Here is a 6,132-nt window from a genome sequence, read left to right as displayed (position 1 = left end):
CCTAAAAAATAACCTGAAATTGATTTTGGCATATTTTCTCTCCACTTTCTAAGATATGGAAGATATATTTTTATTTTTAAATGTAGATAGAGAGTGGTATAATTTTATTCCTAAATGTAGATAGAGAATGATATAATACTATTAGTTTTTGTACTTTTCAATCAAGTTTTCTTGTTCATGTAGTACGAACTACATGAAAGTGAAGTAAATTTATGATTTAGCCAGTTCTCAAAGTCCAATGGCTCATATCTCAAAAAATTTACATGGATGCCAAAATAGCATATTTTTTAAAATTTGAACCAAGATCATCAAAAGTAGTTCAATAGTTTACTTCTTTTTCTTGTTTTGGCTACCTTGTTATTTCCATTTTGATTTTTCTATCAAAGGGGATGAAGAGCAAAGCAAAACAGAGGGGGTCAAGAGGATGGTAGAGGGATCAAGAGAAGGAGGAATACAGAGAGGAGCAACATTTACAACCTGTACATAGGGCTTGAACGTGAATATGAGCCTATAAGTAAAGAAATAAACCCAATACTTTGTCTATTGCTTCGAAAACATTGTTAAGGTTGGAAGGAACAAAAACATAAATTTATGGATTGATGGGCGGCTATATCCAAAAGACCCTTTTACAAACTCCACATGCCCCTTTGAGAATATGACATCTCTAGTTAACTATGTTGGAGATGGCTATAATGGGCTCCTATTGCTTGCATACACATCATTTGGAAGCAAAAACCAATGTTCTTAAATTAGAAAGAGATCTGTTTCATAAGGAGAACCTCCATTTGAAGCAAATCATGGAGCAATGTGTACAAAATCTATTAAGCAACAAAGAAACCATTCTAGGACTTGAAAAATAAAGGGCTGAATTAATACTTAAGAAAACCTCATTAGGTGTACGTAGACAAAAACAACTTAGGGATATTGACCAAATGAAACTAGTGGGTGGTTGCATCATGAAGAGAATACATGCAATCAAGTAAGCTCCTTTCTATTAACCGGTTGATTGTTGTTATTACAATATTTTATAAACTTTAATCATTATTACATATATTAATGTATATTAATTTTTTCATTTCAATTTGATATAATATCTGCTGCACCCTGATAAAGAATCAATAAATAGAACCTTCTAGCATATATTTTAGTCTTCATTTAGATCTCCGATATGCAAAAGCAATGATGAAGGAAAATAAATATAAGAAGGTCAAAGAAAAGCAGATCAAATACTTTATTAAAAAGAATCAAATCAATCCACATGACATTCAAGAAATACTTGATGAGGCGAGTATATCACATAGAGGGTAGTGAACCATTTATAAGACTTTGCAGGAAATGATGAAGGGTTCTAGTATAAAAAAATCATTGTTTTGCTAAATCATTCTTTAGTGAAAAATAACTATAGATAAATAAATGAAGAGGTACTACAAGCATTGAAAACCCCATTTCACATTAAAGACACATATTATATGCCAAAAGGAGATGTGGTATACAATAGATATAATAATATTTTTTACAATTTGGAGGCCTTACAAAATCGTATGTTGCCTAATTTTTTAAAGTTACTCTTGAAGAATGTGATGGTGTCCTCAAATTTGTGCTAAATCTTGATGAGTGTCAAATTGTGAAGGAAAGAAAGTTAGAAAGGGTTACCATCATATTGATCAACAGGGCACTTGACCTCTCTATTAAAAAGGATGATCCTAGATGGTTTTGTGTTCAATCTCAAAATAATATATTCTCCTTGGGGTTCTCCTTGGGGTCCAGCTTTGAGGTGAAATTTATTAGAAATCAATCTGTGAAAGTCTATAATAAGCAATGAGTGTTGCATTTTATGTTTTTTGTGTGTTGCATATACACTCAGAGAATTTTGATATTTCACATTGGGTTTCTCATAAGACACCTACGGCCGAGATCAAGCGAGTAGAGAAATGGCAAAATTTTGGATGTGCAAGGCATGGGAAAATATAAAGTGGAGTGGCATATGGAAGGTGATCTTAAAACTCTGAAATGTATGTACAATGTGTCAAGGGTAGCACGACCCAACAACGAATTCAAAAAGTCCCTACATATATTAAATGTGAAGTGCAAAGGTGTTTGATAAGAGGTATTAGAAGAAGGCACCAAATAGGAATTCTAAAGACCCAAACTACAAGCCAATGCTTGATATTCCATTTGTGGTCAAGAGTCCACATTTGTACAATGCAAGCTCTTTTCAGAATCATTGAAAAACTCTTATTTTTATACACATGTTTTGCATGGAGTCTAGCAAAGGTGAAATCAATCAATGCACTAGAGAAAGTTCTATCAGACATCCACTTGCATGGTGGACATGTAAAGATTGAACAAGGTCCAAGGGTGGGAAGGATTACCTAAGAAGCCTTCCATTAGGGGTGTTAAATCAAGAAGGTTTCTTTCTCCACCATTAACACCAAAGGATGATCCTTGTTATAGAAGAAGATGATCACTATAGATCGTGAAATACAACCAATTGAAGAGCATTCACAAAATGCAGTAGTAGACCATGCAAATAATGGTGAAGCAAGAACACGTAAAGCCAACATGTGGAAATCTCTAAACACTATGTTTAAGTTTTGTGACAAGAAAGTGTGGAAGAAGATGGACCATGACATCTTTCAAACATTTCTAGATGAGTTCAAGCTATCAATGATTGATGCATGGAAAGATCAACACATCACCCACTATATGGTATCATATTGATTATACATTGGATAAATATTTAAACTATATATTGAATAATATACTAATTAATGTATTGCTTTATTATTTATAGCATATTATCTACAATCATACTCCTTGGTTTGCAAATAAGTATGGTAGTTTTTCAATATCATCAACCTGAGGAAAGGAGAAAAAACATTATCAAGCATGCTCCAGGCAATTTTAACCATACAAGACATGGTGAAGGAGTAGGAAAAGCTAACAACTTAGATGAATTGCATCAGTGTGGACACATAGGAAGATTTTTCATACAACAAAAAATAAGGAATAATTCAAAGCATTAAAAATTAAACAAGTAGTGAAAATTATGCAAAAATAAAGAAAGCAATATATATGGAGGAGATCTAATGCAAGTATTAAGCATGTAGAATGGCAACGCAAAAAAAAAAGACATGGAAAGTTTTGGATACCCATAGATCAATTATTAATATTTAAACTTCTATAAAAGTGATTATTCAAGAGATAGGGGTCTACTACTACTCCTCATCATGCTGATTTACGTCCTCGGGTGCATGAAGCCTTCACTTTTTGAAGATGGCTCTACAACATCTTGTAATTGTAAAATTGGAGGTGCCCTAGGTTTTTAGAATCTTAGAAGCTCCCTTTTTCCATAATCACTTAACATATTGGGATCCTTATTCCCAGATGTTAAATTGTATGCAATATATGCTAGGAAGTATTTACTCCTCAGTGAATATACCCCCGAGGCCCTGTCCGAAGATTTGTAGTGCTAATAATTGCTTCTCTAAAAGAATGACTGTCTACATTCCATTTGATGACATGACCTCCAAGGTATCTAGATAATATCTTGATTGTAAACAAAGGGAATCCTTCATTTTCCTTTGATAATTTCTTGTGGAACATGATGAGTTGTGGAATTATCAATCGACTAATGTACTCTCCCAATATTGAGTCCTTTCCCAATGCTCCCACATGTTTTCCTGCACTACATGAAAAAATCATCCTTAAACACCACAAGCTAAAAAACAATATTGTCTAAGGTAACAAAACAAATGTAATAAGAAACTTTAGCACGATAATAAAATTTGTTGTAAGCATACCTTCTATTTCTTGTCATTAACACAAGTAAATCATTGTCCATATGTTGATTGTTGAGTTGGTGTCCTGGATCGATGAGGACTCCCCATCCTTTACCATCATGTAAGAAATATTATGTCTTTGCTAAATAGCTTGAAACTCCTCTTCAATGGAAAGGTTTCCTTCATATTGAACTACATCCCTATACATCATAACAGAATGGAATTAACTATCCTTGACATTTGGATCCAATACAAGATATTTATCAATATCTAGATGCTCATTTTGCGTTGTAGTGATTTGTAAGATTCCTCCCTCCAGCTTTTGAGGTGTACAGGTGTAAGAACCTCCTCTTTAGATCTTGTAATTGTTACCCTCTTTGAAATAAAAGAAAGATTCTGTTTTACCCTGTTTTGATCTAGAGAGAGAAAATGTCTAGAGAGAGATAATCCAAAATTGAGATATTTTTTGATATAAAAATCCTCCTAGTGTCTAAAATGGTTTCCCCTGAAATAAATTTAAAAAAAACTTTTCAATGTGCATTTGGAATTAATTGAAAATAAGTATAAAGGACCTTAGCCTAAGGGTCTAGATTTTCATATTTTTTTGGATTATAGTCCAATTAAGGTTCCTATGGGGTCCAATAGGATCAATCCAATTGTGGGGAGAAGATAAATCCAATTTATAAAATAAAAATATCCAAAAATGAGTAAATGCCCACTTAAGATGAAGAGTTGACTGAGTACAAGGTTTATTTGTAAAAAAACTATGAATATTACTAAAAAAATGAGATATTTTGGGTATAATGATTCAATTTTGACACCTTGGTAAGGAGATGGGGGCTTTTCAAGGAGGAGCCTATTTCACATGTGTGGTGGAGTTTTAAACTCAAAAATATTGTGATATTTTTATCTCTCCTCTCTCTTGGATCAAACAAATCAAAAGGGAGCCAAACTAGGTCCAAATCTTGTCCAAATTCAACCAAACTAAACCTAGAAAATTCTAGAAACTAGTTGGACTTGGTTAGAGGCCTCCCTCACCTATAAATAGATCCTTAGTCCTTTGTAAAAAAAAATGAGAACTATACCATGCCAGTATTATACTAAAATAATGATATTTTTAATTATCCTCTAAAATTCCTCTACAAATTGGAGAGATTGGAGTTTCTCTCTCTCTCTCTCTCTCTTCAATCTTCCTTGGAGTCTTCATCGACATACCAAACCAATTGATTGGTTGGGGGCCTCTACATTTATTAAAGAATCAAGCAATCTAGGAGGTAAAGTGTGGTTTATGGTCTTTTTTTAAAAATCTCCACATGTTCTCTCTTCTCAACCCCTCTCAAGCTTGAGAAGCATTCAATTGAATGGCTTTTTAATACAATTAAAGTTCTTTAATGAATTGTAGTGATAAAACACACAAATTTCCATTTATGCTTAAATTAAATGTTTTTTTTAAAAGCATGTCTCTCTCTTCCCCAAAGAATGGTCATTCCTATGACCTATTCTATATTCAAATGAAGCTTCTCATGAAGCAATCCTCTAATCTAAAAGTAATTTCTATGCTTGTCAAATCGAGGTCAAATAAGTGGCTTTTTAATGCTCTTATGCTATTTAATTCATAAAAAAATTAGAAATCAAGTCCATAATTGGATATTGATCCAATTAATGGTTATTCTATCATATTATATTAGTAAACTTTATGTTTTCAAAATTATTGAGAATTATCAGTAATAGCAGAGCGAAGCTATGGCAAATTTTTTAAAAAACTAACACAAATCATTTTCATTCATAATATGAAAAGAGGACTTCCTACCATATTCTAGGATTAATCATCCTAGATTAATTGAATGATTCTCATTATAATCATGAAAAATTTGATTGTTATGTTTATGCATAAATAGTTAATTAGAAAAAAGAGAAATTTCTAGTAACTCATTTTTATGTTAAAAGAGTAATCCCCATGACAATGGAAATCCATGTATATCAATGAAGTAAGAGAAAAATTGGGATGCTAAAATAATATATATTTTATTTAAAAATTAAAGAAGAATTTTAGTTAAATTTATTCTTTTGCATAGATAAATTTAAATGATGAAAGAGGAATTCCCACCATATTGGAGTTCAAATATTTAAACAAGGAAAGTATAATTTTTAGCATATTGATATTATTGGGTATTTTATTTAAATTCAAAGATGAATTTTAGATAAAATTAATTTATCTATGAGAAATATTTAAATGGTAAAAGAGGAGTTCCTATGACATTTGGAATTCCATCATTTAGATGGAAAAAGAGAAATTCCTAGCATATTGAAATTAATGGGAATTTTATTTAAATTCAAAGATGAATTTTAG

The sequence above is a fragment of the Cibotium barometz genome, chromosome 2 (assembly GCF_041138505.1).
Source record: "Cibotium barometz isolate CiBa-2024 chromosome 2, ASM4113850v1, whole genome shotgun sequence".
Lineage (NCBI taxonomy): Eukaryota > Viridiplantae > Streptophyta > Polypodiopsida > Cyatheales > Cibotiaceae > Cibotium > Cibotium barometz.
Note: the sequence above shows the minus strand (reverse complement) of the source record.